Source organism: Panulirus ornatus, chromosome 42 (genome assembly GCF_036320965.1).
Source record: "Panulirus ornatus isolate Po-2019 chromosome 42, ASM3632096v1, whole genome shotgun sequence".
Taxonomy (NCBI): Eukaryota; Metazoa; Arthropoda; class Malacostraca; order Decapoda; family Palinuridae; genus Panulirus; species Panulirus ornatus.
This window is the reverse complement of record NC_092265.1, coordinates 16548020-16571513: the sequence shown is the minus strand read 5'-3', so window position 1 is coordinate 16571513 and position 23494 is coordinate 16548020. Positions and strand designations below refer to the sequence as shown.

Sequence of the window (23494 nt, the reverse complement as noted above, 5' to 3'; positions counted from 1 at the left end):
ACTGTAGATTTATTGAACGTTAAGTCAATCTATAATATTTCAGAAAACACTGACGTTACTTTGTTTCATAATCACTTTCATTAATGAGGTACAAACACAACGTAAAGCACAGGACCGCTACTCAATGGCCATACGACAATGTGGGATATCAGGTGGAGAAATTGTTTTCTCCGTAAGTTTCACGACAGAAAATGTTTCATGCGAACGAAACTGCTGCTGTAACGAGTGGATGTCAGCCTGTGACGTCGGGGGGGGGAACCATTGTCGGGGGGAGTGTGATTGGCCAAGTGATATGCTAAGTGTTCAGGGCGTGGTGCAGCGGGATGTGTTTACGGTAATTGGCCGTGGCACCGCCCGTCCCAGCCGTTCCCAACACACTCCTTACTTCACGATGGATCGCGAGATAAGAGGAGGTAACAGAGCTGAGGTTGTGTGCGAGTCTGGGTTCATACAAGAATAGCGGGACAGAATTTGTAATTCAGGAAAATTACCAAACAAAGGAAGGTTGTGCTCTGGCAGATGTGGTCTTGGGAAGGGTGTGAGGCTGGCCAACGTGGATGCGTCAGCACCACTAATGGTCTACTTCGGGATCGATGCCCTTCTGAGGTTGTACAATGGTAGCTGACTGACGAGACTGGTTTGTTGGACTGCGGCGAGACTGAACGTTCGCAGCGAGACTGGTGAACGCCAGAAGCTGCACGTGTGATCCCAGTTTATTACACACGAGAGTATTTCCGACGAAACCTAAGATTTGTAGTTTCTATCCACATTCATAAATCCTACATTATTATACGCAAGTCGCCTTACATTCGACACTCACGTCCCCCTATACCAAACTCTCGGACCAAAATAAATTGACATTAGCCACATGAAGACAATAAGTGTGACAGACGCCAGTGTTTACGTGAGGGCTAAAGGGAAGAGGGGTTTTGGGAGGGGAGGCAAGGGGCGCTCTGGCCAGCGCTCCGTCTGGATTCTTTCCTGCCGAGAGGCTCCACTTGGACGTATCTCGGACAGTGATCATGTCACCAAGGAGCGAGTTCCATACAGCTCATCCGGCTGCCCAGTGGGTGTTTGTGTGCCAAGAGGCGGGGGCTTGTGGTGCTACATCCAGAGCTTTTGCTACGGTATTATGAAGTTATCTCTCCTAAGGGGGAATGGCTATAATGTAACATGAATTACTTGTCACTCCAGAATCCAGGTAAGGGGTAACACAAGCCCAACACTGTCCTGTGTGGTAACCAAGAGGGAAGCATTGGAGGGAGCGACAACGTCACCTCGGTGCAGCTCAGAACACATCTACGGTGAAGACTGTACATTCCAATGTATCTAAACGTACGCCTGACTATCTTCTGGGCTACTGGCACACGTTACAACACCCAGACTTCCTAGAACGCGTGCTCTTGTAAACTTAGCATCTATAAAACTTGGGCTGGATCATGTTGCTTCAAACAGAGCAGCCCTCTGTAGCAGGCGACCGAGAGTAAGGAAGTTACAACACCCCCAGGAAGATAGACTAAGAGAATAATTACAAATAGGAAAGAGAAAGAGAAGAAAACGACATATCAGGCAACATACCACGTAAAATTTCAAGAGAGTGCTATACCACAGTGCGGAGGGTATACTTTGAAAAACAGCGAGTATTCTTTTTTTTATTATTAGGCACATTATATCAGGAAATGCCATGTGTGTGTGTGTGTGTGTGTGTGTGTGTGTGTAAGAGAGAGAGAGAGAGAGAGAGAGAGAGAGAGAGAGAGAGAGAGAGAGAGAGAGAGAGAGAGAGAGAGAATCGCAAAAAAAAAAAAAGTCGGTGAACCAAGAACTCAGGAGAGGCACAGGCGGAGGGAGCCCCTCCCAAGCGCATCACGTCACTTGGCCGCCGCAGACACTGTCCATACACCGCCACTGACACACACCTCCTCCTCCTCCTCTAATCCATCTCCGCCTCACACCCACCACTCAGGCGGGAGGGAATTTGTGATAATTTTCACAAGTCCAATTCCAGGTCTTATTAAAGGCTCAGTAGTATGCATGTCACTGTACTCTCTAGGGGGATATGGTCATCACAACACCTTCAGCAAGACGAAGAGAGTGATCGATGGTAAGACGGCAGCAGCTGGAGGGAGACAGGCTTGGGAAAAGACGGTTCTGGGGCGAATGTCAACTCCAAAATTCATTTTCTTTTTTTTCAAGAGAGAAAGGACTTCATCCACAATACGGTGAGGTGACTGCATACAGTACAATGAAGTGTTACAGGGATGGGCAAAGTATGACAGTATTATACTGTCTCTGGGAATTACGATAAGCTATTACTACCCACACATCTCCGTGTATTTCTACTTCAAAACGTTATGTGGTAGTGGGTCGCTAAGAGAGAGGGGAGCCGGAGGGTGGGACATTCTCTCATTATATGTTATTAACATTCAAATGAAGGAGCGGAGGATCGCCGTAGTGCAGCGGTTAGCACTGCTGACCCTGTTGCATTCATGGGCCACCCGGGGTCGAGCCCATACGTTCGAATCCTGACTACGGCAGTTAGTCCACAATCAATCCACCCAGCTGTTCATCCTTTCCTAAAGGTTCGTCTACAAAATGGATATGCCGTTAATGACATGGCCTTCATTACGATATATGCATACCAAATCTCATATTACTAGATCACAGTGAAAGTGGACATAGGACATATCTATGATCTGATTGGAAGTCGTATAAATGGCACAAGATTCTTTTATCTTTCACCCTAAAGGAGACCTAACTTTAGCAGGTTCGGTATTCAAAGGCTTCTGCCCAGCTGAACCTTTATGACCTGATGTGTCGATCAAGTATGTAAAGGGATCCTGCCCAGTCGACCTTTTATGAACCCGGCTTGTCAGTTATGCTTAATCAACCCCACAATGACCCGAGTTTCTCCTGTATGTATGATAACCTTAACCTTCTCTCCATCTCCCTAAAGATGTGATAAACGAAAGATCTTGCAACTTCACCTTCATTTCTCACAAGACGTAAGATTCTGTCTACACTAATATAGTGCATATGAACGTGCACTTTCATAGAATACTTACTGCACTCTAACAGTAAGGATTCGGACCCTGTGTGATAGCCGAGTATAAGTGATTAGTGTGCCAAACTACTATATAAATGGTACGGGGTTCGAACCCTTTCCGTTGGGAGGTATTATGTGTTCTATGAAAGTGCGCGCTCACATGCACTACACTTGTGTTCATATGTCTCAATGTGTGACAGTAAGTTCGGTAAAATTAGTGGCTACTGGGTAATGTGAGCCTGACGGGAAATGACTGATTGAGACCCCGTTGCTCATGGACGTGAGACGAAGAGTGTTCAGTTACTAGTAATCGAATAGTCATCTCCCTTTTATGGGTAGCTTAGCCGAGTGGTCGGCGTACCCAGCTACCACAAAAATGACACGGGGTTCGAATCCTTGCTCTTGGAGGGTATTATGTGATATATATGTTTACACACACACACACACACACACACACACACACACACACACACACATATATATATATATATATATATATATATATATATATATATATATATATATATATGGACCTACACAGTTCTATTACCTAGTTTTCAGCAGATCCAGCTCCCACACGAGTGGTAAAGGTTCGAATCATAAATGCAGCCTCTTCCTCAGCCTGTGATCATGTCCTCCTGTAACTCTGCATCTCGTGCACAACTGGTCACCGCCGAGGTCATCAACCTGATTGAGGAACTTAAAGCATGTTATCAAATGTGTGTGTTTGTCATGATTATTTTTGATCACCATTTGTGTGTAAGGGTGAACTGTACACTCGTGTTGCCCCGTCTCTTAACCTTATATGAATGTACCATGATACACTCCTGTTAGTGTACACACACACACACACACACACAAACGCGCGCGCGCGCGCGCGGGTCTCCGTGGTGAGACCAGACCTGCCTGGGGTCGAGACCGTATGGGTTTGCATCCTGGACACGACAGTCGGCCTACAGCCAGTCCCAGCCGTTCATTCATTTTCCCCTTGTGAATGATCGAGTTATGAGTACCTGGCTTACGTTAGTGTGTGTGTGTGTGTGTGTGTGTGTGTGTACACTAACAGGAGTGTATCATGGTACATTCATATAAGGTTAAGAGACGGGGCAACACGAGTGTACAGTTCACCCTAACACACAAATGGTGATCAAAAATAATCATGACAAACACACACATTTGATAACATGCTTTAAGTTCCTCAATCAGGTTGATGACCTCGGCAGTGACCAGTTGTGCACGAGATGCAGAGTTACAGGAGGACATGATCACAGGCTGAGGAAGAGGCTGGTTAAGAAGGAGGCACAGGCATACTGATATAGCGTTAGGGTCGTGGACGGCTGGGCTGGTTTAAGCACGAGACGGTGGATGCCGGCAGTTTAAATAGTTTTAACATACTGATGATATTGCTTAAGTACAAGAAACGGGGCCACATGAGTGTAAAACTCTACCCCCATGATTTGTACAAATAGATAATTACACACACCATCATGTACATGTATATTCATATCGTAATGCACTCTGGCCAAGTGGCTTCGTTTACATACACAAGTATTGTGAGGAAGGGAAAAGAAAATCCAAAACTGCTCCATGAATATGCCAACAGAGAATTACCATTAAGGAAATATAAAAATACTTGGGCTGAAGGAATTAGAGAAATGGGTTGATATAAACTAGAGAAGGAAATGAATGCAGTAATGTATCCTGAACTAAAGACATGACCACCACAAGTGATACGACGTCTAAAATGGGTCAGAAGACGCTATGGTGAACCCTAACATCATTACACAAACCATTAATAAACTCAAGGCCATTTCTCGATCCACACAGAACACTGCGTAAAACGCACGGCTCTATGGCTCTGACGGTCTGTGTAGAGTACATGGTTCCATTGATCCGTACAGAGTATGTGCCTCTAATGGTCCGCAGTTAGTTCGTATAAAGCTGTACACGGCTCTAGTAGTCCATATAGAGCACACGGTCTATTTGGTTCGTACAGAGCACACGGCTCTGATGGTTTGTAGAGCGAGATATGTAGATATATGGGACGAGATAGCCTGAGAGCCACGTAGAGCACATGGCTCTGGGAACATCTCCTCCTACATAGCCAAACAGTGTGCAGACACACTAGATAAACCGCTTGAGATGTTTCTCAAGTACTTGTTTTCAAGAAGGGTCGATAACAAGGAGCCGAAGAGGGGAAATGTCGTGTCCATTTTCTAGCGAGACTATAGAGAAGAAAACGGGTTACACAGTAAAACAATGAAAAAAAAAGAATGTTAACAGAGGCAGCTTGGAGTGACAGGTTTTATCATAGGAATCCTCAAGAATTCTACTGTATTGGAGTCAAGAGCAATCTAGGTATGGCTGTGTGTGGGTGATACGTGTCATGCCTCTGGACTCACCGTGTGCACACCTTACGAGTGATATCGGACGCTCGCTGAACAATGCCATAGTTCAGAGTGAAACCAAGTTGTCGTGTCTCCCTCTGGTTCTGTTACGATGCAGGACAACCAAAAGGTGTTTCGAACTATTCCTTACACACACAGAGAGAGAGAGAGAGAGAGAGAGAGAGAGAGAGAGAGAGAGAGAGAGAGAGAGAGAGAGAGAGAGAGAGAGAGATTCAGGAAGAGGACGGGTGTGGAGAGAAAATCATTAATACATAAGGGAAATGAGGGACATGATATACAGGTTCCTGTTCAAAACGGGAAAGGGTAACCGGCAGTTTTTTTACAGGTACTTCCTGTCTATGTAAGTTATTTACAAGAGGGACACGGATCGTGGCACACACACACACACACACACACACACACACACACACATGTACATGCAATGAATGAGCATACACATACATAGACAAAAACATACGGAGAAAAACAGACAAATAAGCACACAAATGTGTGTGTGTGTGTGTGTGTGTGTGTGTGTGTGTGTGTGTGTGTGTGTGTGTATATATATATATATATATATATATATATATATATATATATATATATATATATATATATATACACACACTTACACACACACACACACACACACACACACACACAGAAGGCCTTCCCCCGGAACGCCCCAGAGAGGCAGGCGGCCAACGCCAGTCTGCCTCGCAGGGAAAATCCCAATAATGACCGGGGCAGAGACGAGGGTTCCTTTATCCGTGCGAGAGAATAGCGGTACAGCGCTGCTGAATAGCTATCCATTCACGCCTGATCTTAATCATGGAGGTCTTTCATGCTCGTCTTTAAGCCATTATTTACCAACGTTTAATCCGCCGGGGCAAAAGGGACAGCTCCCGAGACGGGGGAAAAAAAATACAGACGGAGAGGGAGAAAAAAAAAAATTTCCCTACAGGATCCTCACATCTCCTGGTTAACACCCTGGTCGGCGGGAGCCTGGCATGTCGGCGGGTTTGATGCTCACAGTTGAGGTGATGTTGACCTTTTTTTGTTTACTGACCTTCTCTGACAGACTGGACGTAGATTATAAATAATTTTTTCTTCCCTTTGGTAACTCCAGATCATAAAGACACTGAGAGAAGGTTGTCAGTTTGAGTCAAATTAAGCTGTCATACGATTCCATCTCAGAGGTAAATGGAGAGAGAATGTACGGATCAGTGGGTGACGGAGGAGATGGTAAGGTGCTCGCTCAATCCTGGTGGTGTGGGGTGTATGGGGGCCACAGTGGTAACACAGCAGGAGGGAACGTCTCTTGCTTCCACACTCACACCATCACCACTCACAGAAAGCCACTGACCCTCTGTATGGTGATGCCAACACACAGCCACACACCATGATGATGCAAGCACTGCTGGTCTCCCCTCATGATTACCAGACCAACACACCAATGTGATCTGTTAACATGAACATACGAGTCTGTGATAAAACAGGTTTAATGTTTTCACTTTGGGGCGCGGTTATGTCTGGCGAGTCAATTCGATTAATCATATCCTCCACGAGGAACACACTGGTCTTGGGCACTTCCACGGGTCTCAGGGATCAACATTCTACACAATACAATAAATGTCATTACCACAGTTTCCCAACCTCCTGCTGTGTATTGAGCGCAGGACAAAGCCCAGGACCTGGCCCGCCCCGCCGTACACACGCCGCCACCTCAAATATCTGAACAAAACATTACCAATTGAGTCCAGACGGGAACACAACATTACTATCGTTAATTCCTGTCTAATTCAAACTAATCTTACATTTTCCCAGTAAATCAAAAACATAAACGTCCACATTTATAACTTTGCACCACATTTACCATTTACTGTTTCACTTTCCACTCACGTTTTCAAAATCGATGGAAACTTACTCGCTCACACGTATCCTAAGGGATACTATTCCATTCACAAAAAAAAGGTTGTTAAAAAGGACGCACTAAAATGAACACTGCATCTCGACCGGCCACCATCTACCACTACATCCTCTTGCCGTGCAATAACTTCAGGATATTCACTGATGAAAAACGAGAGGCACAACACTTACTCCCTCACTTCCCCTCTGTGGAAGCTCCACTTGTAGTAATGTTGTGATTTTCGCGCACTTGTTCACCAAAGATCCTCCCCTTGCGCACAGTGGATGCGCACTGACAACACAGCGGTGAGTCACCGTTCGAAACAGAATCTTTTCCAAAATCATGAAGACCAGTGGATACGGGAGAAGAAACAGCATGATATAACCCACTTACTTACACTGAGTTTTCTCAGGTTCTCAATAATCTTGTTATCTAACAGAATGACCAAGAAATGATGAAATTCTCACCAAGTCGTCAGCTTCAGCCACATCGGTTACCATGGCGACGTGTAATCAATGAGCCCCAGCTGAACGACACCCTGTGTCAGCTCCCACCCTCCTCCATCCCTAACAGAAAACGGGCAGTCGAGGGAAAGAAAGAAACTGTAGTTGACTATTGGTTGGGTAACATAAATATATTACCGTGGAGGACATACGTTTTCGTATCTTCAGAATGGTTTCAAGTTAACTGATATGTAAGTCATCTAATACCTAAGTATTTACTAAAAAGGAAATCATAGCTAAAAATATGATATAAATGGATTGGAAGCATACCCAATTAGAGAGAATATAACAAGTATAAATATCAAAATATCCAATAACATCTAACTTAAGTATGCAATCTTATCCAAACTTTTACACAGAACGTGTTTACTTATACATCAAGATAACACTATAGTGAACGCAGGTAAGGACATTAATATGTACATCTAAGATGTGACATGAATGTAATCGATCAAATTTTAAAGTTTAAGTAAATCTTAGATAGTCTTGAAGTCACTTGCATGGAGATCAGTGTCACTCTCTGGCGTTCCCACACTTGCTGCAGATTACATCACCTCATTACAGTTGTTATCACACCAAACGCCAGTCGATATGGCGGCGGAAAACTCCCCAACATGCCTTTCCGGGTCCCACCGGGAGAACTTCCGACTGACTTCCGCAATTTTCTTTGTGGTCATATCAGTGGCCCAGCTACGACCACAGCACAGGGTGGGGCTTCAGGTAGAGGTTCACAGCACAGAGTGGGGTTTCAGGTGGAGGTTCACAGCACAAGGTGGGGTTTCAGGTGGAGGTTCACAGCACGGAGTGGGGCTTTAGGTGGAGGTTTACAGCACTGGGTCGGGCTTCAGGTAGAGGTTCACAGCACAGGGTCGGGCTTCAAGCATAGGTTCACAGCACAGGGTGGGACTTCAGCAGCATGTTCACAGCACGGGCTGGGGCTTCGTGTAGAGGTTCACAGCACAGGGTGGGGCTTCGTGTGGAGGTTTACAGCATAGGGTGAGGCTTCAGGTGGAGGTTCACAGCACGGGCTGGGGCTTCGTGTAGAGGTTCACAGCACAGGGTGGGGTTTCAGGTGGAGGTTCACAGCACAAGGTGGGGTTTCAGGTGGAGGTTCACAGCACGGAGTGGGGCTTTAGGTGGAGGTTTACAGCACAGGGTCGGGCTTCAGGTAGAGGTTCACAGCACAGGGTCGGGCTTCAAGCAGAGGTTCACAGCACAGGGTGGGACTTCAGCAGCATGTTCACAGCACGGACTGGGGCTTCGTGTAGGGGTTCACAGCACAGGGTGGGGCTTCGTGTGGAGGTTTACAGCATACGGTGGAGCTTCAGGTGGAGGTTCACAGCACAGGGTGGAACTTCAGCAGCATGTTCACAGCACAGGGTGGGGCTTCAGGTAGAGGTTCACAGCACAGGGTCGGGCTTCAGGTAGAGGTTCACAGCACAGGGTCGGGCTTCAGGAGAGGGTTCATGATGTCATACGGGTCACACGAAGGACAGTATCAGGGTTGGGGCGTCAGACGGCATCTCGGGGATGTGAAGCGGTTGTTTCCTTATGTTCGTCATGACTGTATGGCGTCAGGCACAGTATAGCGGACGTGTTTCACAATGTTCCACGACGATTCAAAATGTATGGAGTTTTGATCCACAGCTTCTGACGGAACCTCACAGGTTCTTTATCTAGCCACAGCGTGTAATGGGTTACAAGGTCAGGTCAGGTCAAGTGGAGTTCTGCAAGGTGTGTCTATATGTGTGTGTGTGTGTGTGTGTGTGTGTGTGTGTGTGTGTGTGTGTGTGTGTGTGTGTGTGTGTGTGTGTGTGGAATGAGGGGATGGGGACAAGGTGTCAGGCTGAGGTATACAGCAGTGAAAAGATTCAATTTTCGTTGTCTTGGGTTTAATATCTGGCGGGGTTTGGCGAGGATGTCATGGTGTCCGGTGATGTATTACAGTTTCTTCCGTTGTTTCAACTGTATCTGCTTCAAGTTTCAGCGTTTGGTTTGGTTATTTGTTCACGGTGTCTGGTGAGGACTCACAATGTCTGGCAGAGTTCCAGGGTGTCTTGTGGGTTGTCTGGCAAGTGTCTGGCAGACTACAATACTCTGTGGAAGACTTTGCCCATTGGTCTTAATCTGGGCTTAGCATTTTGTTGCTAAATCTTTGAGTCTCCGTCGAGGTTGTATGATCTTTGCCACATTTCCAGCGATGAAATCCCATTTTTTTGTTTTCGCACATCAAGATGTGTTGTGAGGTTGTGGTATATTTTGGCAAGGTTTTGCGATCCGATTTCTAAATTTCTGTTGAAACATCAGTGTTCATCTGCATCTCTTTCACAATGCTCTTGCCACTTTCTCAGTTTAAGTTAACAATTCCATGCGACTTCCAGCGTGACTGACTGGGTTCCTCGCTGTTTGGTGGAGTTCTGAATTGCCTGTCTGGTTAACAGGGTTTCACACAGTCTGTCAGGGGCCTCACGTTCTTCTCCTGGGTTTCAGGGCAGAAAATGCACCTTCACAGGTCAGCTGTGGGAGGAGGGTAGGGACTGACGTTGTACAGGTCTCCGGAAGGCTGAGTGTCAAGAGGGAGGTCTACGAATGTTGGATGCAGGTTCCACGGTGGTGTTATTGTGCACCTTCTAGTCTTGTGACTTCAAAATAGGTACAAGTTGTTCCATGTGGATGAAGCATGTCTTAGTTTCAGAGCGTTTGAATCGTGAAGTGGATTTAGAAATTGGAATCATGGAAAAAACACACATGTAAACTAAGACCCATTGTAAGGTGAGGGGATTCGTCTCCTATATACATAACTGGGTATACAGTAAATGTTGTCAAGTGCGTTAAGTGACGTAGCAACAGACGAACATGCATGTCACTGGCTACAAGCTCAGCCTCATGTGTGTAGCGTATCGGCTGGACATCCTCAGTCATAAGGCATTACATCGATCATATATAATCAAACACTTCTTGTCTTGCTCACCAAGCGACCATGGTTCGTCGTCAGCCGTGGTCCGTCTGTTAACTTTCCACGTATAAATCCTGATCTCCCCTGATACTAACGCAAAGTCTTGAGCCACACTGGTCAGGGATGGTCCGTGAGTGGTCCGCTGACCACTTCGATCACTGTCCAAGACGCAGGCTCATGTGACCCTCTAGTTATCATAATGGCTCTGAAAGCCTCTGCCACTCACCTGGCGTGGAACTAATTCACATTTCGTCGGTCGTAAAAGGATCACCAGTTGGAGGCAATGATCACCTTTGGTTTTACCCACAAAAGGTGTTCTGAACCACTTGTGGAAGGGTCTCGATGGGAACCAAGTGATACTTAAAGAAAGAATTGTATTCATGGTCATTAGAACCTGAATATGAATTACACTGTTTAATTTCAGAAAAAAAAATAATGAGAAATAAAGATGGCTTGGCTTGCTGAAGACCTAGGGAAGAGGAGGTTCACCCTCGAAGGTCCACTACGGTCAGGGTGCTGATGGTGTCGACACCGAGCAGAGAGTCCAACACGACAGCTCTGGGAAGCCCAGCATGACCCGCTGTCTTAACCATGTCATCAGCAGATTATAAGCAATTATGACGATCCTGCTTGTGTTCATCACTGTCCTCTACCACGACCGACCGCCACACTGTGGTGGCCCATCACCACCGCCACGGCCGTGCTCGTCCTACCGCTATGTTGCCTCAAATCCGGCAAAGGACAAGTTGATCCTCACAGATTAGTTCACGGGGGACGGCCACAACAGCAGCAGCAGCAGCCTAAAGCGTCTGTTTGATACTGTTCAAAGGTAACTTGTAATGTTTATTCCAACTCTGAGGTTGTGATACAATTTTTCTTTTTTGTGAGTGCGTTCCTGAGTGTGGAGTTTCCCCTCTTGTTCAGACAAATTGTCTATAAAATTACCCCTATGAAGATCCCAGACTCTGCCTTTGGTCTAATATAGTAGAAGAAATTAAGAGCTTATTCAATTTTGGTAACAATATCGTATATCGTTTTAATTTTTCTACAGTCCTGCATGTAGTGTCTATCTTTTTTTGTCTATTGCAAAATCAAATGTTAATGTTCCCTGATACAAGGCTCTATTTCGCACACAGATATTATGTTGTTTAATCGAAAAGATAAACCAATATGCAAGTCTGGTCGAATCACTTATGATGGACAATAAACACACGCGATGGGTAGCACTTCAACCTTTTATCTTGATTACATTTTCTTTGAATGAAGATTTTAAACAATCATAAGTGATCCAGACCTACCTGGCTACGATGTGTTCAATACGCACAAAGAATCTCTAGCAATACCAAAGGCGAATTATGAGATTCAATTCTCCACATTCGCGATCATATGCCACAAAATAACTTTGAAATAAAAGGATTAGGCCCTTAGTAAGGAAGTGTTTAATAATCAAACAGCTTTCATAGGAATTATCAAATTAATAGGTTTTATATGAACATACATATTTGCGTCGTGGGATCGAGTTACCGTTTTGAAATTTCAGTCGGACACATAGAGTCAATCATCAGCGTAGGATGAGTCGATACTCTCATATGATCAGTTCATATAGTTATATTTAAAAAAATATTATGAATTCTGAGGACCTGTATCTTAGCATTCATTTTATATCCCCTATCTTGCCTGAATTTTCTAAGCTTAATTATCTGTCTGTATTGCTCATTTAATTTCCGAAGTAATACTTAAGTACGAATGCTATAGCAAAATGGTAAAAAAAAAAAAAGTACTAACGGAGTGACTCACGTCTACATAACTCACATCATACTTTGCTCATGTATCTAGTTTACCCCACATTAGCCAAGTCCTCCTCTACAGCTAGACCGTATATATTACGCCTCCTCACCCGAGCGGTCTCCCAGGCTGGTTCCAACACCATCATCATCGGCAACGCTTGTTTACCAGTGGCGTCTTAGCTACGTCTCTACCTTGTATATCAACTGACAGTTCTACGTCTTCCGTCTCATTCTTGAATCTCCCCTGATGATGTGATCATTACACGAAAGTATACTTACGAACTTATCCTGTTTCATATATATATATATATATATATATATATATATATACCTCCAACAGCCAGAATCGAACCCAGCACCCCTGCGTGGTAGGCGAGAGCGTTACCGCTAAGCTATCATCACCCATAGGGTCGACCAAAACTTAGCAGGGGTCCCGTTTCGATCCTGGCTGCTGGAAGTTTGTATGTTCTATGAAAGTGCGCGTATATATACACTATGAAGGTTTTGCGGATATTCGAAACTGTGCTGAATTAGGAAATAAATACTTCATATATATATATATATATATATATATATATATATATATATATATATATATTTTTTTTTTTTTTTTTTTTTTTATACTTTGTCGCTGTCTCCCGCGTTTGCGAGGTAGCGCAAGGAAACAGACGAAAGAAATGGCCCAACCCCCCCCATACACATGTACATACACACGTCCACACACGCAAATATACATACCTACACAGCTTTCCATGGTTTACCCCAGACGCTTCACATGCCTTGATTCAATCCACTGACAGCACGTCAACCCCTGTATACCACATCGCTCCAATTCACTCTATTCCTTGCCCTCCTTTCACCCTCCTGCATGTTCAGGCCCCGATCACACAAAATCCTTTTCACTCCATCTTTCCACCTCCAATTTGGTCTCCCTCTTCTCCTCGTTCCCTCCACCTCCGACACATATATCCTCTTGGTCAATCTTTCCTCACTCATTCTCTCCATGTGCCCAAACCATTTCAAAACACCCTCTTCTGCTCTCTCAACCACGCTCTTTTTATTTCCACACATCTCTCTTACCCTTACGTTACTTACTCGATCAAACCACCTCACACCACACATTGTCCTCAAACATCTCATTTCCAGCACATCCATCCTCCTACGCACAACTCTATCCATAGCCCACGCCTCGCAACCATACAACATTGTTGGAACTACTATTCCTTCAAACATACCCATTTTTGCTTTCCGGGATAATGTTCTCGACTTCCACACATTTTTCAAGGCTCCCAAAATTTTCGCCCCCTCCCCCACCCTATGATCCACTTCCGCTTCCATGGTTCCATCCGCTGACAGATCCACTCCCAGATATCTAAAACACTTCACTTCCTCCAGCCTCTCACCATTCAAACTCACCTCCCAATTGACTTGACCCTCAACCCTACTGTACCTAATAACCTTGCTCTTATTGACATTTACTCTTAACTTTCTTCTTCCACACACTTTACCAAACTCCGTCACCAGCTTCTGCAGTTTCTCACATGAATCCGCCACCAGCGCTGTATCATCAGCGAACAACAACTGACTCACTTCCCAAGCTCTCTCATCCCCAACAGACTTCATACTTGCCCCTCTTTCCAAAACTCTTGCATTTACCTCCCTAACAACCCCATCCATAAACAAATTAAACATCCATGGCGACATCACACACCCCTGCCGCAAACCTACATTCACTGAGAACCAATCACTTTCCTCTCTTCCTACACGTACACATGCCTTACATCCTCGATAAAAACTTTTCACTGCTTCTAACAACTTGCCTCCCACACCATATATTCTTAATACCTTCCACAGAGCATCTCTATCAACTCTATCATATGCCTTCTCCAGATCCATAAATGCTACATACAAATCCATTTGCTTTTCTAAGTATTTCTCACATACATTCTTCAAAGCAAACACCTGATCCACACATCCTCTCCCACTTCTGAAACCACACTGCTCTTCCCCAATCTGATGCTCTGTACATGCCTTCACCCTCTCAATCAATACCCTCCCATATAATTTACCAGGAATACTCAACAAACTTATACCTCTGTAATTTGAGCACTCACTCTTATCCCCTTTGCCTTTGTACAATGGCACTATGCAAGCATTCCGCCAATCCTCAGGCACCTCACCATGAGTCATACATACATTAAATAACCTTACCAACCAGTCAACAATACAGTCACCCCCTTTTTTAATAAATTCCACTGCAATACCATCCAAACCTGCTGCCTTGCCGGCTTTCATCTTCCGCAAAGCTTTTACTACCTCTTCTCTGTTTACCAAATCATTTTCCCTAACCCTCTCACTTTGCACACCACCTCGACCCAAACACCCTATATCTGCCACTCTGTCATCAGACACATTCAACAAACCTTCAAAATACTCATTCCATCTCCTTCTCACATCACCACTACTTGTTATCACCTCCCCATTTACGCCCTTCACTGAAGTTCCCATTTGCTCCCTTGTCTTACGCACCCTATTTACCTCCTTCCAGAACATCTTTTTATTCTCCCTAAAATTTACTGATAGTCTCTCACCCCAACTCTCATTTGCCCTTTTTTTCACCTTTTGCACCTTTCTCTTGACCTCCTGTCTCTTTCTTTTATACTTCTCCCACTCAATTGCATTTTTTCCCTGCAAAAATCGTCCAAATGCCTCTCTCTTCTCTTTCACTAATACTCTTACTTCTTCATCCCACCACTCACTACCCTTTCTAAACAGCCCACCTCCCACTCTTCTCATGCCACAAGCATCTTTTGCGCAATCCATCACTGATTCCCTAAATACATCCCATTCCTCCCCCACTCCCCTTACTTCCATTGTGCTCACCTTTTTCCATTCTGTACACAGTCTCTCCTGATACTTCTTCACACAGGTCTCCTTCCCAAGCTCACTTACTCTCACCACCTTCTTCACCCCAACATTCAATGATAAGTAGCCTTTATGATGTTAATAGTAATAATTGTAATGAAAGCATTTTCTTAAATGCAACAGACAATCCAGACTGAGGCTTTAACAAGGGAAGTAGACACACACATACACACACACACACACACACACACACACACCAGCTTACGCCAGGTAGAGAGGATGAAAATCTGGATTAACTGAGGGGCGTGTTCTGTCCGGGGCTCAAACCTGACCCATATATATATATATATATATATATATATATATATATATATATCATTTTTTTGATATATATATATATATATATATATATATATATATATATATATATGGGTCAGGTTTGAGCCCCGGACAGAACACGCCCCTCAGTTAATCCAGATTTTCATCCTCTCTACCTGGCGTAAGCTGGTGTGTGTGTGTGTGTGTGTGTGTGTGTGTATGTGTGTGTCTACTTCCCTTGTTAAAGCCTCAGTCTGGATTGTCTGTTGCATTTAAGAAAATGCTTTCATTACAATTATTACTATTAACATCATAAAGGCTACTTATCATTGTCATTAACATCATTATCATTACTATCCTTGATAACATAAGAAATTATAAATATTGTTCTTTTTCCTCAGCTGATCGCAGTTTCACACGTTAGCGAGGTAGCGCCTGGAGCGGACAAAGAATAGGCTGCATTAGCTCACATCCATTCTCTAGCTGTCATGTGTAATGCACCGAAACCTCAGCTCCCTATCCACATCCAGGCCCCACCGACCCTTCCATGGTTTACCCAAGCTGCCATTACTATTAACTATATCGTTAAAAACATTATCTTTATTACTGTTATTATCATCTTTATCATTTATCATTATTATCATAATTATCATCAATATCATTTTCATTATTATTATCATTATCATTATCATTATTATTATCATCAATATCATCATTTCACTGAGACATTGATCCTACAGTCTGGACAATATCAGCAAGTAATGTCAATTTCGATGAGCACTTCTCACCCAGCCGACAGTCGCCCAAGTCTACCACAGTTACTCTGTTTCTCAGTACTAAATATTCACCACAACCTCGCGTCTGTCAACTCTATAGATTGGAATAAACGTATATCTTGAATACCAAACAATCATGAGGGGTAGCAGGGCTGACGAACGATAACGAATGAGTTGATATCGTCAATAATGTGGTGAGTAATATGGTCTAAAATAAGTTGAACACCTCTATATACAGCGGGAAAATCAGCTGGGAAAGGTTTTAAACTTCTAGCCTCGACGTCAAGTGTTTGGGGCGAGTCAAACAAATTACCCCAGTCTTTTGTGTCAGCGCTGAAGATATCCAGTGACATCATGGCGTATAACTATTAAACCCTGGCATTTAGACAGCTAATATATCATTATAGAAAAACTAGTTCGTCCGATGCCATCAGAGATTGTGTCTTCTTATGCCTCGGTGTTTATATACGTAGTAGATACAGACAGGATTCAACGGCAGTGTCTGAAACGTTACCCTGAAGTAATTAATTACTACCTGTAAGTTAACTCGTACACAGCCATGACCTCACCATGTCTTTGGCTAACATCATCCACCATGACCACGTCATGGGCAACAGTCATCAACCGATTTGATCGAATCATCAGCCACCATTATCCACCCCCATTCCCCTTACCCCCACATAATGTCAAGTCGTAAAATCCTAGTGTATTTACAGTGGTGCCTCATGTTCAACACTTGATCACTACAAATACAGCTGGCGAATATCTTCTTAATCACAAAAAAATAATCTACATAAACTTTATACATAGTTCTCACAATAGAGAATCTGACGAGACGTATCTCGTCTACAGTAGTAAGTCTAACGAGGATATACACAAGATTTCGTAAATGTACACAGTCACTGTAGACGTTCCTCATCACAGCTCTTAGGCGTGACGGCTAGCGCTCGGGTCCACCTAACTTCCGTAGCTACAGCTCCTGGACCGGGCTGTTTTTCTTTACACTTCTATCCATCTTATAATTCCCACCGCGCAGGGTCTTCCAAGTCCTTTCCCAGCTCCAGGTGGACAAGGCGTATGGCTCAGAAGGAACACCACCTCGAGTCCTTAAGGCAGTATGTCTCTGATTTGATTTGCATCGGTAACCCCGGCAAGTTTATTGCGTGCCCCATGCTCATCCTGTGAGCCGAAGCGCAAAAGGATTACAGGGGTCACAAAGGGTCTTAGTCAGACCCCAGTGGGTTGACATTACATAAGATGTTACAGAGTTAACCTCAATCCTTGCTCGAGTGTTTCAACTGTCTAAATCCCAGAGCTTCCTTCTGGTATGGAACAAGCCTTGGTACAATCTATCCCTAAAATGGAGGCCACTCTAATCCCATTGTCTTACTTCTGCTATCTCTAAAGTCTTCGAAACTCTCACTTTCTTTAATGAAACACTTACAATCCTAATCCCTAATCACCACTATTGATTTCGCAGTGCTTGGTCTACTGGTGATCCCTCCCATGTGATTGTTCCTCTTCTCTCAGGGATTTTGGTGCAACCTTTCAGGCTGTGGCACACATATTTGCTTTCTAAACTCCCTTATTATAGTTTCACGGCTTCTCTCAGTTCCCTGATACAAAGTTTTCCTCGTAAGCAGTTCGAGTAAAGTAGCCATCGTTTGAGGGACTCGCTCCTCCTTCCTATCCTATCAATTGTGGTGGTCCTCGGGGTTCTGTCCTATCGCTCACTCTCTTTCTTCGCAGTAAATGATCTTTCTTTAAACTCTGTCCACTTTCATGCTAATGATTCCATTTTTCATACTTCAACTCACACCACCTGCACCACCTTATAATACCTGTTATCTCTATCGTACTGATCATACTTCTTAACTCAGTCTGGATTTGTGCAACATCCCTCTATCTCTATCTGTTCAACCCTTCATGAAAATCCATCAGTGTCCAACGACGCTTTACACTTTCTATTGCCGTGAAAACAGTACAACAGTAGACTGATATACTTTTATTTTTGTTATGGAGACAAATTACTAACAACTACAACTTTCGTTGAGGACAGAGCAACCTGGAGGCAAAAAGACTCATTTCCATGCGGTACTGATTTTCGTTTATACCTTACGCAAGATAATGCATGGGAGCTGGATCCAGCCAGAGCAATGTTATCAGGCAGGGTTCATACCATCCTCCTCACACCGACACTTTTTTTTTTCACTGTAGAAAGTCTCCATTTGTTGATAAATCCAAGAACCTTGTCAACCCCTGAACTATGTGGCCATGCAACATTCTTATAATTTCGTACGAGGTAAGTTATTCTGCTACTTATCTAGGTTTCACCTCAGCTGGGACGTGTCACCAGTCCCACAAGTGGACTCCTCACATTTCCAGACGTCAAGAGACTGGACCCAACGGTTCACCAGTGTAACAAACGCACGTATTCCGTCGCAATCAAGAAATTAAACGAAATGCAATTTTTTTTTTCAAGTCACTACTGCCCGTGCATCAAGTTGGTGAGGCAGGAGCCACTTAGTACAGGTGTGTTGACACACTGGTCACTGATAAGGAAATAAAAGGGAACGTAAATGAGAGACAAGTATGTTCTACATGTTGGTCGGGGTCGCCTGGTGAATCATTAAAAAAAAATTAAGTGCATTAAATGATGTGCCATTCAGGAGAGAACTGAATTATTGTTTTCTCTTTCACCATAGACAGATAGACAGGCAGGTATAGAGAGAGAGAGAGAGAGAGAGAGAGAGAGAGAGAGAGAGAGAGAGAGAGAGAGAGAGAGAGAGAGAGAGAGAGAGAGAGAGAGAGAGAGAGAGAGAGAGGTGTACCTACCTACGGCAGGATTTTAGCACCCACCGCACGTCATGGTTCATGATAATGTTCCACTCTGCTGCCAGCTTCATCACATAAGTATCTATTGTGGGTTCATCTGAGACTGATTTCAACCATGACAAGTTTTCTTTTTTAAACATTCTGTCGATGTTCCACGAAGGCGTCTGGCTGAACTATTATAGATATTTGTTTGATTTATTTTTGGTAGGTTTCATGGTATTGTTACAGATTCAATAACTCTGTATATGCCTTGCTGAGAGGATTTCAGATTGAATCCAATTGTCTTTATAATTCGAATTTGTTGCATCGTCCATTATCACATCTTTCTCTTCTCTCTACACCACATATTTTTAGTTCTTTCAGCCTCTCTTTTTTCATCCATTCGAGTTTGCTCGTAAAGTGATTCTTAATTCCATTTTAGTTTGTGTATATCTGTGTCTCGCTGCAGACCATACAACACAGCAGTATTCAACTTTTCTCCTTATGCATACAATGAGCATTTTCATCTTGAGTCTTCTATCTCTCACAGAGAAAGTTCTCATTATCACACCACCCATTCCTTGCCTCGATAATGTTATCTTCTAAATACGTTCTCTGAATTCTAGTTTCTTATTAATGATGACACATCAAACCTTTTAAACACATGTTTAACTTCATATTGCTTTTTCTGTCAGGCCATCGAAGTATTTTTACTTGATCCACAACACATTTCTCATTGGACTTTGAAATGAAACCTGATCATGTTCTGTTAACATCCCGTAAATTTCGCTGGAGTCAATTTCATACTCAGGTTAAAGGTTCGAGTCTCTAATTCTTTGTTTATTTACTTTGTCCATGTATGTGAATAGCTATTTGGGGTTCCTTTCCATGATCGTATATCTTGGGTTCCTTTGCGTGTTACGTTTAAGTTTCTCTCTATTTACTTTCTCTCTTCGTACATGGAATTTCATTACTTCCGCAACTGCGTTAATTTTTGCTTCTCTCGTTGTTACCATTTTCTTCTTTACCCATTTTCTTTTTCTATCCATATTCTTCTTTATTCATATTCATCCACTGTTTTCCGTCTTGGTATCTTTCCCTTCTGCAGCAATGATTTACTTTTCAATCGTGTATTTTCGTGTTTGTAGCTAGATTGTCAACCTTGAAGGTCTCGGTTCCCATTGTGTTTAAAATCCTCCCAATGATCGCTCTCCAGGCTGATCAGTTTTGGTGGATTTTCATGTTGATTAATCTGCTGTTGTCCTCAGTTACTGGATCCTGTTCACGATCATTTATTTCAACAGTGAATGAGGATGATTTCTACAATACTATGATCTCATAGGCCTGTATTATACACCTTCATATCTGAAAATTCACGTTCTTCATTTGAAAACACAAGATCTATTTTAGTATTCCCTCTTGTCGGTCTGTGATTAACTTGCGCAAAGATTAACCAATCTTTGGAACTTTTTTTTTTCATTTACTGATACAATATTCTTTATACAATACATAGGAATACAAAGGAAAACGGATAACAGAAGGCCTATTGGTCTCTGACGAGGTTGTTTGTTAGTTAACCTCTCTATAGTTTCAACGTCTTAAGTGCCGCATCTTCGATATATCATTAGCATTAACCTAGTGAGTGTCAATATCAACCACTACAGGATCAATATTTACTAATATAATAACAGTGTTAACGGCTTCTGCCTCAGTATTAACCTGTACAGTATCTCTATCATCAAGTATAGTATCAGAATTAAACAATATAGTATCCGTATTTACCAATAAAGTGTCAGTATTAACCAGTATATCAGTACCATCAGCTGGTCACAACAACCCTGCTCTCTGACACGTTCAACTTAACCTGTCTACGTTAAGACAAATATATGTTACAGTTCAATAATTTACTTCCGTGTAGCTTTACATAATTTTGTTCCAGTAGAAAATCAGAGCCAAAAACGAAGCTCTGATTAAACATTCTCCCCCACAATAGACATCGTGGCTTATCTCCATTACACACCGTGATTATATATCTTCCAATCCCTTTCAAGAGCAGATATCGTATCTCATGAACCTATAGATGAATCAAGTCTCCCATACGCGGAATATAGGTTATCAATGATGGTTAAATGTAACACCTATGCTGACGTTAGGTAAGGCTGGGAAATACCAGACTGACCTTCGTACTCCTGATAACTGTGGGAGTCACCAGGATGTGCAGTGCGTGACTCACTCCCACCACACCACGCCACACCACACCACACGCGGCTGTAGGCACCGTGTGCGTGGGAACGCGACCCTTAGCTATATGTATGTTGGTCTCCGGAACGTCCCACAGGCATACATGTTTCAGGGTTTGGATGCGTACGCTGCTCAAAAATTAGCTCCGAACATCACTCCTGTCAATACAGTTTTCACTTCCTCTATAACTAGCAACTCCCTGGGTTAAGCATAACGCTACAGCACAGAAGACCCGACCTCCGGGCGGAGCAACGACCCATCCGGCGGGAAACAGTACCTATGTATATCAATCTATGTTTTCCCTTTAGGGAATTTTCTGGGAACGTTGACTCCATGTGGCCACTACTGCAGATGACCTGGAGCTCTGTAGTAAGCCTGACAGACATGCTTCACACAACACGTTCTCAATAATCTTCTTTTGAGAGATAAAAAAAAAATATATATTGTATGGTTTAATTTTTCAGATATTTTCATTTACACTTCAGTATCCCTAAAATTTCAGCATCGATAATACTCCCAACTGCGTGAAATTCTTGTTTTCAGGTACTACACATCAATCTTTCTTGTATTTTCATACTGACAGCCAATCTATTTCTCTGTACTACCCTGTACTACCTTCGTTAGGATGCAAGAGAGATGACAATCAAGTATCCATAAGCCAGCGTCACATTGTACACATCGCTTTCGCAGATTGCGTTAATATACTTATGTTCACTTTGATTTTCCAATATCGTAGTCATCTATCGGTTCGACCGAGTGTTGCTCGGGTGGTATGGGAAGATGGTTTCCTCCCTCCACATACCTACAACTCAGTGGTCACCGAGATGCTGATGGTGTGGGAGGCTCGCTTCATGACCAGCACAACCTCAGCTTGTCCCCTCCCACAAGCAGTCTCACAGCTTGCTACAGGTCCGACCTGCATGTTCTCTACCTCCGTTACTGAGGCAAGGACGGCGCGGAAGTCTTCTTGACCACAGCTCTCTCGAGGCCTGGGCTACGTGTGCTGTCTTTGTCTATATGGCTACCTCGCTCCCTCCCTCACACAGCTCGTCTACGACGTTCCCACACATGCACCATAGCTGGCTCGAGACCCAAGTTATATGTGCTGCCTCGGTTACTAAGGTAGTCTTGGTGGTAACTTGACGGACTTTAGATAGATACAAATCATGCTGATATAAGACTTATTTAAGAGGATCTTTTTTTCTTTTTTTTAACCATTGTCCCAAACCTTGATAATGGGATTGATACTTCAATATCTGGAGTTCTGCATTATATCATATATGTTGTTTGATGGTTCATAATATTCCAGGTCAAACTGTTGCCAAAACCTTTATCGTTCCTCCACAGGTCTGTACCGTGAATGTGGTCATCTAAAGCGTAAATTCTTTTTTTCTCCAGAACGAATTTTACTCAAGAGGATCTGTAACATGAGCCGTTTCCCAGGAAGGTCTGCAACATCTGAATATTCCCCAAGATGGTCTGAAACACACAGAGATTCCCAAGAGGTTCAGGAAAACACACACATTCCCCAAGGAGGTCTGAAAATAGGTAACAAGAGAAAACCACTCAAGAAAATAAGTCTGTTTGTAATTATATGCCTGTAATATATCATTCTTATATTACAGTACTCTCAATGATACAGGCTCACTTAAAGTAGCTTTTCATTCACAGTGCACTCTAAAGCATACATATATATATATATATATATATATATATATATATATATATATATATATATATATATATATATATATATATATATATATATATATATATATATTTATCTATTTTGCTTTGTCGCGGTCTCCCGCGTTTGCGAGGTAGCGCGAGGAAACAGACGAAAGAAATGGCCCAACCCACCCCCATACACATGTATATACATACATATATATATG

At 43.2% G+C, this 23494-nt stretch overlaps 1 protein-coding gene across 6 annotated transcripts in view; it reads right to left on the bottom strand.

Moving 5' to 3' along the window:
• LOC139761939 (breast cancer anti-estrogen resistance protein 3 homolog) overlaps nucleotides 1-23494 on the bottom strand; it is a 680749-nt gene that overhangs the window by 189223 nt on the left and 468032 nt on the right. The window contains exon 1 of one of the 6 annotated variants that reach the window (XM_071686638.1): nucleotides 7531-7618. The exons of 4 other annotated variants lie outside the window; for them this stretch is intronic. The gene's annotated coding sequence lies outside the window, so the exon portion shown is untranslated. Of the gene's footprint in view, nucleotides 1-7357; nucleotides 7492-7530; nucleotides 7619-23494 lie in introns of those variants that run through there. One more of the 6 variants, XM_071686639.1, reaches the window with a different exon arrangement.